This window comes from Mastomys coucha, unplaced genomic scaffold (assembly GCF_008632895.1).
Source record: "Mastomys coucha isolate ucsf_1 unplaced genomic scaffold, UCSF_Mcou_1 pScaffold21, whole genome shotgun sequence".
Classification (NCBI taxonomy): domain Eukaryota; kingdom Metazoa; phylum Chordata; class Mammalia; order Rodentia; family Muridae; genus Mastomys; species Mastomys coucha.
The window spans coordinates 179983112-179999180 of NW_022196904.1; the positions used below are offsets into that span (position 1 = coordinate 179983112).

General features: G+C 39.1%; 1 protein-coding gene across 1 annotated transcript in view; it reads left to right on the forward strand.

Annotated features, from left to right (window-relative positions):
* Window positions 1-16069, forward strand: part of Sorcs3 (sortilin related VPS10 domain containing receptor 3) — a 609790-nt gene that overhangs the window by 536110 nt on the left and 57611 nt on the right. The gene's annotated exons all lie outside the window — the stretch shown is intronic.

Here is a 16069-nt window from a genome sequence, read left to right on the forward strand (position 1 = left end):
GAGAGAGAGAGAGAGAGAGAGAGAGAGAGAGAGAGAGAGAGAGAGATACACATACATTCACACACAAGTTCACACGTAGGTGGCTTTAATCTCCAAAGTCTAATCCTCCAATAATGACTACCTACTGGAAAAGTTTTGGCCAACTAGAGTAGAAATCAAAAAACCGTTCCTCCAGACAGCAAAGAATTCAGGCCTTGCTGCAGACTCCAATTGTTTCTCTCGCAGCTATTCAGCTGCCCCAGGTCATTTTATGATGATAGCCACAGAGACCAACGAGAAGCAGTGGGTGCCAATCAAAGCTTTAAGAGGGGGTGGGGAATTCAATTTCAAACAGTTTTCATGTGCCATACAGCAAATGTTTTTCATATGTTTTTACTCCTTTTAACATTAAACCATTGCAGGCTAATTAAAGCAGAGGGATCCTGCAGGGTGTGACTTGACCCTGAGCTAGTGTGCTCTGGGAGCTTTGGCCAGGCGATCGATCGATCGCCTGAAAACCAGCGTCTCACCTTTTGACAGAGTTGTGATGGTATGAGGCTTTTCCCTGAGAGGCCCATGTGGCCAGTGGTGTTTTGAGAAGTGACTGAGTCATGAGGACTCTTTCTTTATTAGGCTACTAATCCATTCATAGATCAGTAATTTGGTGGCTCATTAGAAGGTGAAGGGATGGAAGAAGAGGGGACTAGTTGGCTGCAGAGAGACTGCGTGCATGCCCTAAAGTATGCACCCTACCCCTAGCCTCTTGCTTGTTCTTGTTCTCCACTAAGAAATGGATGACTTTAGTCACATACCAAGCCCTTCTGCCATGCTGCACTTTTACCCCAAGCCAATTGAGCCTACTGTCGTCTGATAGCTCTGCAACCATGGGCTAGAATCATTCTTTGCTCCCTAACATCATCACTCAGTTGGCTTGTCAGTGTTAAAAAGTCTAATTAAGCAGACACTGTTTTTGCCTTTAAACCATTTCTTCAGATGAGCCTCCCCACACCCTATTGAAAACATACTTTCCAGGAATGACCGAGGATCTGCTTCATTTCTTTTTAAAATTTTACCAAAGAATAAATGATGTACCAAACTTTGCATGTATTTATTGTATATACATTATGATATATAACCTACAAAAATGTTCTGTGGGTTTTGAGGGAAGAACACTTAAAATGAGATCTAGGCTCTCAACATAATTTAAAGTACACAAAACCATTTGCTTCTTCTATGTACTCTGTGTGGATGTTGCATTACATAGGCTTCTAGAACTCAGTCATCCTGCCTAACACAACTTGAAATTTATACCTATTGATTAGTTCTACAATCTCTCCCTCCGAACTCCTGGCACTGGCCACTTTTCTCTCTATTTTATGAACTTGATGGTTTTGACACCTGTTGTGAATGGCTTTGTGAGGAAGCATTTCTCCCTGATGCAATTTTCACTTAGCACAATGTCCTCTAGGTTCTTAGAGAGTTGCCATAAAAAGCATATTTGTCATTAAAATAAAGGTCTTCTCTTTGCTTCCTTTGCTGTTACCTGCTTGTTTTTGAGACAGTTTTATGTTTTAGACCAGAGTGTCCTGACCCAGGAGTTACTATGGAGCCAAAGTTGGCTTTGAATTCATGGGAATACTCCAGCTTTAGCATCTCAAATTCTCAGATTATAAGCAGGTACGGCCATGCTCGTTCAAATGCTTCACACCTAAAAGACATTGCAGCATTGAGACTCCATAAGGATAGTTTAAACGTATGCTAGAATCTCAAGGGAAACACCTCAGCTGGAAGATGCCCGTGCCTCTTTCACCGCTCTCTTCAGCAAAGCCATTTCAACACACAGTCCTCTGAAGTTGCTCTCCTAGCTTGGATGAGATTTGGAATTTAGATCTCACATCTATAATTTCATGACTACTTTATATATTTTAACTTCATCTTACAAACAGAAAAGTCTAGCGAGTAGAACCTATGGTCCTGCCCACTTAGCACTTGAAATTCACAAGGCTTACTTTGTTGTCACTTGGGATTCAGAGCTGAACATTTATTGCTAATCTCAGATCTACTTGCAGCTTTCATAGTCATTTCTAGTGTAAGTGTTGATGCTCTTTATACTTAACTATATACGTGATATCGATATATGCATTTTCTACTTTTTGGTAATTTCTGAAAATGTGAGTCCACGTTGCTTTTATATATTTTAAAATATAATTCACATAGGAAACAGAAGTGACATATGCTTCTTTCAATCATTATTGTCTAACTTGGGGCCTGTTCATGCGGTCCAAGGCTCCTTCATGGTACATGCCTTCTTGCCATTAAATGAATATACACAGTCTATCCATTGTACTATCCATTTGCTTCTGGTTCTATCCTTTTACAAACAGCACCTTACCTTTTTTAGTCATGCCTCCAGTTAAATTAATGGAAGACAATTTATGATCTACACAAAAACTTAAAGGTGGAGTCACTGTCACTAAGAATGCACTGTTAATATATCCTGACGATACAACAGTGATTTTTACACAGCATTTTTCATATTTATTGTCTTTGCAGTTAGAGGGAGAGGCCTTTCTCAGTCTGAGAAATGCAGGTTTACAACAATCTTAACATCCTCCCCCACAGCCGTGAGCATGAGTGGAGTGATGCTGTTAGACTGGACCGGAGAGTGCTTAAGAGCAGGTGTGTCGGGTTTCCACACATTTTGATTCTACTATTGGTTTTTGTTTTTTGCTTCAGAGTTTGTGCAAAAAGGGAACTATAATGACACAAAGAAAGACAGCTGCCCCCTTCGCATTTCTCTGTCTTTTCTGAGTTCAGGGTCTTTTCTTTTCTTGTTAAGATCCTTCCTTGATTGTCCCCTTTTGCCCTTTTGCATAGTGTTTCCGCTGGCTCTTGACTTAAGTCTTATAGGTTTATAATTTCTCAGTCACCATCATGGACTGTAATTATTCTAACTCACAAAAGGACTTAGTCTTGAGAAAAGACTCGAGTTGTCTGGACAATGATTCCCTTTAACTCCTGTTTTGAAATTTGGCTTTTTAAAATTTAATGCATCTTTTTTAGAATTTCATATGTGAGTACAGTATTTAAATCATTGCTGGCCCTCTATCTCCTGAAGCACCACCTCATTCTTCCTCCAATTCATGACATTTTCTTTAGCTTTATTACTTTGCTGTGTCAGTTCCAATGGTTTTAGCTTTCTTTCTCAATTGGCCCTTCTCCCCCACCTCTCCCCATTTCTATTTTCAAGGCTCTTAATTCCCCACTCTTTTCACCATCTCGCTGACACTGTATCAGCAACCAGCACAGACTCGGCTTGCAGGGTTTGTGCTGCTGATCCCCTGCCTGTTTCTATTAAGATCTAGTTCATGTCTCACTTTTGCTCAATACAATTTCCCTCCTAGCCGCTGACCTCCTTTACCACTAATCCTATCTACACCCTAATGGGAAAACAATCAGGCATCCTGGATGCACACCAACAGCCACACATGCTGCCTGAATATTTGGAAACCCGTAGTTGCTGCCCACTGATGGCTGGCCTTCCCAGAACATCGATAGTCCTTGATCTGAAATCTGTTCTTACCTGTTTCCTTCAGAGAAATAGGAGAGGCGGGATTCTGCAGGCAAGAGGCAAGAATGCACACGGGGAACCAGGCCTTGCTGAGAGAAGTGAACTCTTAGAGGACTTTTAGCAGAGTGCACACACTTGCTGTTATTGCAAGAACACTTGTTATTGCTTTATTTGACTACATATATTGATAGCCAACTATTAATAAGCCAATGGTTTAAGAGTTCTAGAGGCAAGTTGCACATAAGTAGTCAATCCCCTATTGAGTGGAAGCTTATGTTCTCACACCTCTTCTATCCTCTCTGAAGATAGATCAACATCTACAGGATATATTGTGTCTGTTTTCTGAGTTTCTTGTGCTGGCAGTGCTGGCGGTGACAATGGTGTTGGTAGGGTGGGGTGGAGGGCAGACAGAAGCAGAAACAGAATGAGAGAGACAAAAAGAAAGTTAGGTAGAAGGGTGTCTTTTGATTGCCCTGGGCCTTAGAATACTTCTGCTCTTCGAAGATTCTAGTCCTGGCTGTGGTTTCTCACTAGCATCTTAGAATGTGAAAGGACAATTTTATAAATAAATGTGAAAAAATATCACTTATGATTGAAAGCAGTGCTTCCAGTGGGGATTTACATTCTCATCTATAGATTTTTTTTTTAAATATTTCAAGTGTTTATATAATGAGAACAAATTCTTTATAATGAACAAAAGGAAAATCATTTATCAAACTGTATATGTAGCATCATGTAGATAGCAAAAGGGAAGAGCCACTTCTGCACTAGTCATGCTTGGGATGCTGGGGTTTATGCTCCCTCTGCCTTTGAGCCTGTAACTCAAAGGGAGTATCTCACCTATGCACCATCACCTCCCTGTGCTAAGCATTGCCTGGAGTCACTTAGCACTACATAATTTCAGATAAACATTCTGCTGGCAGCCAAGAAAAGATAAGAATGGAAAAATGGATCAATCCTCCTCATAAAATACAAATTTAGGAAGTCCCTAGATAGTACCTTCTGATGAAGTTGTGCTCTAAATAATTTCTTCAAGGTCATCTGGTTAATTTATACTGCATTTGTAAGTTATTGTATATTTTAAAAATTAATGAAAGATTTAATTATGGCAGGGTTGCCTGTGACCTTTTGTGGAATAACTTCATCATAAATCTGCAGGCATTTCAGAGCTGTTTTCCAGGTTTCTAATAATTTGCTCTTAAATTAATGACATCCAGGCAGGGAAAGAGGTTGAGGTTGGGTAACAAGATTGTATTGGGATCTGGGGTTTCCTAGCAATGGCAAATGCTGAGTCCTGAATGGAGGTGCTGGAGAAGATGGTGTGTGACTCACCAGAATCCACAACAGGATTAAATATTTACCTAGAGGAATGAAAAATAAATCCAGTGTATCAATATGGGAAAAATTGCATGTATCCTGACCGTGTTACTGCAGATTTGAGGCACACTTAATCTATATGTGAGTGTTAGGGAATGCCGGGACCAACTGGATACCTTCTATTCTTCTGTGAAATATACAGAGGTTCTTTTTTTATCGCTAAAGGGGGGGGTCTGCATTTACCCTTCTGCTTGCTGTTCACATATCAAGTTCAAAGTATACTTCATCAATGTCTGACCTTCACTGTGTGTAGAGGCTCAGTGGGAACAGCTAAACTATCTCAAGGGAAGATTCCCATTTCCCCTAAGCCCAGAGCACATTCTTGTCTGTGGTCGATTTACTTGATCTAACAGGGTCAAGAGAAAAGCAGTACAGAGTAATGCTGCATCTGTATATATCCAAGAAGATCCTTTGAATTAGAAGAGACTATGGTTTACAGTTGCAGTAGCAAGTAAAGCTAGAGTTTGAAAATCTCAGGGTACTCTTGAAGTGCCAAAGGCTGGGAGAATAAGGAACAATACTGGAAAAGTAGGTCTTAGGCTGAAGGATCCTGGGGTTTCTGGAAGCCCTGGACACAGTCACATATCCTTTCTGTATTCCTCTTGAAGCAGACAAACATGATGTTGTGGTAAGGTATATCTGTGACTCAACTGGAAAGGTGGAAACGTTTTCCATGAAAAGCCTTCATCATGGGAAGAATTAGATATCAGGAGACTTGGTTTCTCCTTCCCCCCTCCATCCCTCCCTCCCTTCCTCCCTCTTTCCCTTCTTCCTTCCTTCCTTCCTTCCTTCCTTCCTTCCTTCCTTCCTTCCCTTCTTCCCTCCCTCCCTTCCTCTAACTGTGCTTTCAGGTTTATGAATTTCATGGTTTTTCTGCCTTTTGTGCAAACAGGCTATTTAAAGATGGAGGTAAGAGCTCCCACCTCTACCCAAGCCTGGGTGTCACACTGTGCAGTCCAATGACTGCTAATGAGTAACCAAACACTTCAAAACTCTGCTGAGAAGAGTGCATGAACAATGCCGACCAGTGCATGCACTTCATTCCTATCATTTGCTTGCTGTGGGGCCTTCTTGGATAACTCCTTTAGTTTCTTTGAATCTCAGTTTCCTCTTCTTTTAAACAGAAATAAATGAGGTAATCTACACAAAATGCCAATCAATCATATTCCAAATGTTCAATAAATCTTCCTTTTTGTTGGCATAATTACTGTGATTTGGTTGAATTTTGCTGATTATTCAGGGTTCTCAAACTCTCACATAGAGATTATACATATATATTGGTGTACTATATGCCTCTCAAATTCTCAGACATCCAACCAATAGATACTATAAATAATCACATTTATCATACCATAATTGCTATGCATTTGTATATGTCTGTGGTGTGGGGTACACATGTATAGGAATATATTTGGAGGTCAGAAGACAACTTTAGATGGAAATTCATCTGATGCTACCCACATACTGTATTGAGACAAGTTCTCTGGTCAAAACCTTAACAGGCCTGCTATGTAGGTTGACCAGCAAGCCGCAGGGGTCCTTTGCCTCCCCAGGTATGGGATTTTAAGTGAATTCTACCATACTCAGTTGTTTTTTTATATGAGGTCTGAGGATCTAAATCAGGTCTTCATACTTGCATGGCAAGCAATGAGGCTAGTTCTACCACCTTTATAGAGACTTATATAAATCCCTATAGTTGTTTGATAAGCCATTTGAGATAGAGGAAAAACAAGCTAAGAAAGTCATGCTTCCCTTAGTCAAGGAAATAGAATTATAATAGGTACAAGAAAGCAAAAGTTACTACAACACACAAAGATAGGTGGAGACTAATGTTCAGAGGCTCAAGTTAATAAGTCTTCACATGAGGTTTGTCACTAGGTCATGTGGCAGTATCTATCTTGGGAGACTCCTACGTAGAGATTGAATTTGTAGATAGAAGTGAGATTAGTGACCACTGTCTTAAACAAGAAATCAAAGGGAATTTACATGTAGCTGGTGAATATGGAAGATTTATAGAAGTCCTGTCAAAGGACAAAGAATCTACCTAGTGCTAACAGACCGAGTTGAGGACAGGGTCTCTGCTGATACAGAGATGTCTATCCTGATAGAGAACTTGGTTGAGTAAATAACAGAGAAAGTCTAAATCAACACAGTTTCTCAGAATATTGGGAACAAATGTACCTCAAGACCCTACTACACCACTCCTGGGCATATACTCAAAAGAAGCTCCACCATTTCATGAGGACCCATGTTCAATCATCTTCAGAGCAGCTTTATTTGTAATACCCAGAAAACAAAAACAACCTAGATGTTCCTCAACCAAAGAATATAAAGAAAATGTAGTACATTTATACAATGGATTATTACTCAGAAATTAAAAACAAGGGCACTAGAAATTTATAGGCAAATGGATGGAAATAGGAAAGATCATCCTGAGTGAGGAAACCCAGAAAAACAAACATGGTATGAACTCGCTTATAAGTGGAGATTAGTTATAAAGTCCAGGATAAGCATACCACAAACCACAGACCCAAAGAAGCTAAGTAACAAGGAGAGTCCAAGTTGACCTGTTTGAATATCACTGAAAGGGGGAAATAGTTTAGACATTGGGAGTAAATGGAAGGAAGAGACTGGGTGGTGGGAGATGGGAACAAGAGGGATGAAGTTGGAGGAGGATGGAGGGAGAAAATACTTAATCGACAACTGGATTGGACAGGGGGAATCTCTGGGACCAGCTAGAAACCCAGGACAATGGAAACTCCCAGGAATCTCTGAAGGTGACCCTAAGACTCCTAGCAATGGACAATATGGACAGCCATCTCCTGTAACCAGGCAAAATTTTCCAGTGGGGTGATTGGGATGACAACCCAGCCACAGAAGCTTAGACCCACCATTTGTCTTGCCAACAGGATGTATAGGGGTAGGGGATAGATCAGAATTTGAGGGAAAGGCCAACTATTGCCTGGCCCAGGTTGAGACCCATGCCATGAAAAGGAACCCACCCCACTTTTGTTGGTATTCTACTCTATGTGCAAACTGGAGCCTAGCATAAATGTCATCAGAGGGACATCACCCAGAAACTGTTAGACATTGAATGGAGGTTGGGAGATCCTGTGGAAGACAGGAAAGAAAGATGAGGGAGCCAGAGGGGTCAAAGACACTACAAGAAAACCTACAGAGTGAACAAACATGGGGTCTATTGGATACTGAACTGTCAACCAGAGAGCATGGATGCAACAGACTTAAGCCCCTCTGCACAAATGTAGCAGTTGTGCTGCTGGGTCTTCATGTGGGACTCCGAACCGGGGAGAAGGAGCTGACATTGCCTTTGGATCCCTTTTCCTAACTGCGCTGCTTTGTCTAGCCTCAGTAGAAGAGGGTGTGCCCAGTCTTGTTGAGACTTGATATGCCAGGGCTGGCTGATATCTGTGAGAGTCCTCCCTTTTTCTGGGAAGAAGGGGAGGTGGGGCGGATGGCAGTGTGGAGGGGTGAGGGGTAGGGACTGGGAGTTGAGGAGGGAGGAAAAGTTAAAATCAAGATGTAAAGTGAATAAATACCTTAGTCAATTTAAATAAAGAAAATTACAGAGTCAGAATTACCCTTATGTTTTGCTCAATATGTTACTCAGGTGAATAAAAGTAGGATTTAGTGGGCAGAAGAATTCATAATGAAGATGAGGCTTCTTTTGAAAGAAAAAGAGATAGCCTGTTTTAAGTCAGTGAGTTCAATCCAGAGTTCCTCCAAAAGTCACTCCAGTTAAGTTCCCAATTATTATGTCTCAAAGAAAATTCTTTTATTTGAACATTTCTAGAAAGTTTTGGTTATAACTCCTTGTTCTGCTTTGTGGCCAACCACTGTCTTAAAACTTCTCTTAGTTTCTATAACTATGAATAAAAGTCCTTTTAACCACAGATTCAAATGTACTAAATGCCAATGCAGAGGAGAAGCAGGTGACTCAGAACTTTTCTCCAAGAAAGAGGTAAACATCTTTATAGAACCTACTTCTCTAATTACATTTACTGTGGCATTGTTTCCATCTAAATTATAGCAATTATATACCCTGATCCCATTTGAAATCATTTAATTAATGAGTAGCTAACTCCCAGTGTGTCTGGAATTCTAATGAAGTCTTTTCTTTTTGTGAGTCACCTCCCTCCTCAAATTAATCACCCTTTTCCCTTCAGAAAGGCTTACTCCTTCTGGATGGTGGATTGAACAAAGTGTGTTATTTAATGTCCCAGGAAACTACATTTGTTGTAGAAACCCTAACAAAGTCTGGGATGATCAAAGATACAGTAGCTTCTACCCCTGCTCCTCCAAAGATTGTTTAATTCTTCTAAATCTTAAGGGACATTGGACTCAATCACATCCTTTGACCCAGAAATAAAAGGAGATAAAGCTACGGTAGCAGTATTGAAAAATGTGATTGATATTGTATGATTAATGCTATTGCTTAATCAACCAAGAACTATATTAATTTAGTACCTGTTATATAAAAGAAGTACTTGTGTATGCTAAGATGAATGACTATAATAGATAAATCCACTGACTAGAAGTTTACCAGGAGATGGCCATGTTGTGTGTCTAGAGATATACAAAAGGACTGGAAGAAAATACATTCTCAGAAGTGATCTTGAGGTCCATATTCTGCATCTCATCATTTTGAGCTCAGTCCACTGAACAACCGAGTCATCTTTTGCTGTGGTGGTGGCGCACGCCTTTAATCCCAGCACTTGGGAGGCAGAGGCAGGCAGAGTTCTGAGTTCGAAGCCAGCCTGGTCTACAGAGTGAGTTCTAGGACAGTGAGGGCTACACAGAGAAACCCTGTCTCAAAAAAACCAAAAGAGTCCTCTTTTAAAAGAAGGTGGAAGAATTCAGTAAGGTATTTGTTCAAGTTCATCTAGTTAATTCCAAGGCAAAGGTGTATTAGGGGAAAAAAATAAGTCCTAATAATGTCTCTGTGAAGAACAGACAGCAAAGCACAGGGCTGTCTGTGACCCATGTCTTGTTAGCAGTGTAGACATTAGGCAGAGCAGAAGTTTGTAACAAAGATTATGCTGGTCTCTTCTGTTCATAGAGCCCAAGATGAATCTGAAGTAGAGACAAACACATGAAAAAAATATATTTGGCAAAGTAAAAAGAAAAACAAGAGTAATGAATTTTAATTGATTTTCCCCCTGAAAATCCATATAATGAGAAATGGCTCAGAGGATTCATTTATTTTGTTCCTGTGGTTAGGAGAACATCCTTGGGGAGCCAAAAGGCAGGGCACCTCTTTCCAGGCAGTCATCTATATTCATGTATGAGGTGTCTACTGTTTTCAAGGTTCAGTGTGAAGGAAAATAAAAAGACAGATTTCCACATTTGGAGATAGTGCATACTTTGGAAAACAGATTGTGAGTCAAGACTATTGAAATATTTGATGAAACATTTGATTTAATCATTAGGTGAGTCTGTAGAAATTCTATCAATGAGAAGAAAGGTGATGGAAATGCATCTTTGTTGTCTACAGGGTTTTGAATATTTCACATGCATCATTTAGCTTAATGAGAGTTAAGACTGTATTAGTTATTAAGTTTCTTGAGTTAAGAAAAGGAACAAGATGACAAGGGCAAAAGCATATAATGCATAGACAGACAGACAGGCAACAGTGTGATGGTGTTCTGGGGAACTATCAGGACCACACAGCAGGATGGAAGTCCTTTCTTCCATGTTTCAGAGGAATGGAAGATCATGTACTACCTGACGGTTATGTAGTCCACAATACATGCTGTCAGGTTGTCTTTGGACTAGCTGTGAGGACAGGAAGGGCAGGAGTCTAAATAAACAATTTGTGTTAGTTTGGGAAACCAAATTAATCTTGTTTATGGAGTTATCATAATTCAACCAAGATGGAGGAGCTTCATAAGATGACAAGGACTGGCTCTTTTTGCAAAAATCTTAAAAATTAACTTCACAGTGAAAGATTCCCATGTTCCTTCAGTCCACCCCACAACCCATTTTCCATTCCTTATCCAACAAGTACTGCTAGGAATTGCTTTTTTCTATAGAATACAAATACATTCAGAAGACATCCATAAACTTTAAAAGTTTCTATTTAGTTAAAAAACAAACAAATAAATAACCTTGAGTAAAAACGCAAAATGTAAAAAGTACTTTTTAAAAAATAGAAAATGAAGAACCCCAGAAGGCCCCTTTCACCTGAGATACTTTCGTGCAACCCTGGTTTATAGGCACATAAAGCAGGAATACAAATTCAGCATTTGCTGATAATAAATCAAGAAGAAATTTATTTTAATACAATTCTTTGATACACATATAATTTTACCACTTATAAAGATGAAAACAAGTTTGCCTACTAATGAGATGGATATGGTGCTTATTTTACATGAAGAATTAAGTCTTAACTGAAAATTTTGCACTGCAGGATGTAGAAGGCATTTCTACTCCTTCAGCATTTTCCAGAGTTTGGTAGTCTGCTTTTATAATCCTCAAGGCTGAGAATGTGATTTCACATAAATACATAGAACTAAATGTCAGAAGTACATTTAGGGCTATTTCTGAAACTGTTGAAAATTTTGTCACAAACCCAAACAAAAATTCAGTTTTCAAATCTTTATGAAACTCTTTAGTGACTCAAACCCAATGGCAATATCTAAAATCAGAGTCTATCAAAATATAATCCATAGATAAACTAACATGATACTAATGTGCTGAGAAATTATTGTAGGGAGAATATTAAAAGTCTTTAGTTTTTGGTTTCTTAATTAATGTGTGATGCTGTTGCAAGGCCAGAAAACTCTGTGCAGTAAAAACACTTTAGTTCACTATAGATAATAGTAGCAAACCTGGACTCAGGTGTTTGGGGCAGTATGGCTCCAGGTGCAATTGCACAATGTGATGACATCCTCAGGCAAAGAGTGCACCTTGTATGTTCAAAACCAAGGCTGCAGGGTAATTGCCTCCAGAAAGACCCTGGATTCACTAGACATTTGATTCTGAATTAATTTCTAGTTATTACTCAATCAGAAAACTTTTGCTGCTGCCAACTCGTTCATGAGCCTCAGCATCAGAACTGTGACCCCATGTGGAGTTGTGAAAATATGAGGGTATTTTTTAGAATATTGATTTTTAAAACTATAATGCAATGGCATCATTCCCCCTTCCTTTGGCCGCCCTCAGTTCCTTCTATGCATCCCTTTGCTTCCTATATAATTCACAGCCTCCTTTGGAAGCTATTATCTATTGTTCAGAGTGTGGTTTGAGGACAGCATTGTCATCACCAGGTACATCAGAGAAGTGCAGATATTTAGGCACCCAGGATGTGCTAATGAGAACCTTGGTGGTGAACCTTCTCATAGGCTGTATGCTTGGTCCAATGTCAATTCCTATTCAGCATCAGGCCTGGGAGATGATAAAGCTCCGCTTGCAGCCTCCTGGTCACTAACTGCTGCATCCTTTGCCCCTTGACCATCACTGTTGAGAGTCATCTCACATATTACAAACCTTCACACTTGTAAACTCCTTAGAATGCCAACTGATTGATTTCTTCTCCCTTTTCCCAAGATGTATCTGGGATTACACCATTTTCAGCACAAAGATGGGAGATGACCATGAATCTTGTTGTCAGGAACATTAGTGTCATATGGCTTCTGTAACAAACTGTAAGCAAGATGGCTTCAAAAACAGTATTTATTATTTTATGATTCTGGAAGCCAACTTTCAAAATCAAAGGATTTTTTTTCAGGAAACTCACTCCATGTCTATTTCTATTTTTTCTAAAAACTGGTACATACTTATGCATAGTATGTGATCCATTTAGGAGTTTTCATCAAGTGCTTTGACAGTATTCATTCCAGCTTCCATTTTTGATGACTGTAGGTACATCTTAGCTTATGCCTGTCTACCCCCAATTTATACTTCTGTCTTCAGAGGGTCTTCACACTTCTCTGCCAGTCTTCATTACCTGTTATAGAATACTCCCTACTGCTTTTAAGGTCTGTCTCAGTAAGGTCCATCTCAGTCCAAGATGCTCTCATCTAATTGATGTTGATTTAAATCTGCCAGCTCCTTCTAAATGAAGTTTCATCATAGCTTCAAGGATAAGGACATGTTCGTATCCTATTGAAGACCACCATTCAGTCCAGTCTATAGCATTTCTCACTCCTTTTCAATAATACTTAAACTTTGGCAACTACAGAAATCTCTGGATGGTTTGATAAAATACATTATTTACACAGAAGTAAATATGTATGTCATAATAAATATGTGATTTTGTTTAAAATTTAGATTATTCCATAGCAGTCTATGTGTTAGCTGAAGCTGATTCCTTTAACATAGTCTTGGTCCTTTTAAAATGGCAGCAACTTTAGTAAGTGTGATTTTTCCTTGTGATCTGGCTAATGTAGACTAATCTTGGGTATTGCCTCTTTTGTTCTAGGTCACACATGCAATCTTGTTAATTTACTTCTGGATCACCTAAAGTATCGTTGATATGGTTGAACTAGTCACTTAGATTGGCCACACACATATGAATCGGAATCCTTTAGTGCCTGCTATTATATACCCTCAGCTGTCTAAAGCTAATATCTGTTATCCAGTCTTTAAGCTGGTACAGGATGGTAGAATTGATCTTTCTCCCTATTGCATCACATGTTATTATTGTCTGCTAACTATCAGAACCTACTGGGTCTTGATTATACCATAAAGCATATTGCCTGTTATTTCTAGCTGTGTGGTCACTGAAAAGTTGGGTAAGCATTATTCTCATGTCTTTAAGCCAGTTAATAAGAGTGATGAACAAGGAAGAGCAGACAACAGAACCTTGCAAGCTGACTACCCACACCTCCCTCCTCTTGATTTCAGTACATGAATTAGGTGTTATTCAACCACATCACTTTACTAGCAGCTGGCTCACATTTTAAAATTTTTCTTCAAAACTGCTCTGCAGACCCTGTCACCTGCCTTGTTGATGTCTAGGTAAATCATGTACTTTGTATTTTCTTCCTTCTGCCTAGTAATCTACTTATAGAAATGAATAGGATTAATTTCACATGATGTATGTTGTGAGCCATGAAATAACTGCTTAAAGTAAGGATAAATATTTGCTTTAACATGACTAGGATCCTGATACTCAGGTAGTTCCAGTCAAGGAAGGCTTAATGCAGTAAATGGTGTGTGAAGGGGAGAGGGTTCTGATATCTGAATAGAGAAAAAAAAGAGAGATTTGTCAAAATCAACCTCAATATTTTAGTGTTTTTTTTTTTTTACTGATCCACTTATTAATTTAGCTTTCTTATTGCCAAGCAAGTAGAACTTTATCATAAGAGGTAATACACTCATATAATCCCAGAAGTGGGGATATAATATAGTCCTATAATCAGGAGTTGGAAACAGTAAGATGAGTTCAAGGCCATCCTTTGCTACATATATTATGGTTGGTCTGAGGTATATGAGACCCTGCCTCAGAAACAAAAAACCAAAATATATCAAAAAAAAAAAAATACATGGGCTGACTTGCACCCTCTGAATAGATTCAGAACTAAATAATGGGAATACCTTGGTGGATGACACGATGTCTCTGTATTGGGTTTAGAAACTAATGTATTTAGCAGGAATAAAAAGACTTAGAAATTTCAGGAAAAATTTCCTGAATATTAGCTATATATTAGCTATATATGTGGAATATTCTAGGCTCAAAGCTTCTAGACTTCTAAACCAAGCTAAGGTTTTAAAAAGACAAGCAGTCTTGATAAATCATAGCCCTCAGTTTCTCCCTCAAAGTCTGTTTAATCTTTTAGATAAGACTAAACTTTTCATTTAATTTTTATCTGATAATACATTCAAAGCTTTTTCCCAAGATTTATTTTAAGTTAGATGATCTACAAAATGAATCTTATTTTTTCCCCACATTTTACAATTTATTGTAGTCCTCACTCCCCTCCTGCAAGCATCTTCATCTTCCAGAAAGTCAAAGGAAACATCCCAAGGAGAACTCCCTCGGTTATCAGGAGAACTCCCTCAGTTATCAGGATAAGAATATCTAAGTGAGGGCAGAGGAGAATGCGGGGCTGGTAATGTGACTGAAGCTTGCTAAAATGGACAGCCTCCAGTTCTTTGAAAGACTTCACTTGTTCTGAGTTCCCAGCATGACCGGCCTCACCTCCTGTCCATCACAGTGATAGATGCCTTGCACTATAATCTCATGACACCCTACCCTAGTAGAGAATTGATGGTCAGGCTTTTTTGTTTGTTTGTTTTTTTCATTTTTTCTAGAATGATTGATCATTCATATTTATAGGCCTATCAACAACTGGGCTTTACAAAGGTCAGTATTGATTATCTGGACCACTCAGATGGCATTCTTCATTACTATACATAAATATGGTTTTCTTTTATTGGAATGCTATGACTTTTCAAGGAAGGCAGAAAGAGAATAAGCATTCACATGAGTTATATAGTGGCAATTTCAATTAGAATTCACAGAGATGGTCACAGGATTTTAGCATTGGTAGGCTCATAGTTAGGTAATCTATTTTACTATTTCCAGTATACACAAATATGTAGACATATATGTGAATAAGCACACATACATTCTCTCTCTCTCTCTCTCTCTCTTTCTCTATCTCTCTCTCACACATACACACCACACACACACACACATACACACACACCACACACACACACACACACACACACACACACACACACACACACACATACACACACACCACACACACTGTTTTATAGATGAGGAAACGATTCCCATCCCTGGTCATGGGTAGACAAACTACTAGTCCTTATATTTTCAGACTTCTCCATACAAAGAAATGTAAAATCTTTGTGTTACAAAATACACAGAATGGCTTCATGTGGGTGGTAGATTATTTTAACTTTTCCTGTAAAGCACACATGGTAACTGCAATACGAATGAGTGACCCTAACCTCCTATGCTTGACAGCCAATTGGCTGGACATTTGAACCCCCTGGACATTGAATAGTCAGATCACTCTTTTAAGGACCTCACTTTGGAGGGATGGGAATCGTTTCCTCATCTATAAAACAGTGTGTGTTGGGTGTGTGTGTGTGTATGTGTGTGGTGTGTGGTATGTGTGTGTGTGTGTGTGTGTGTGTGGTGTGTGG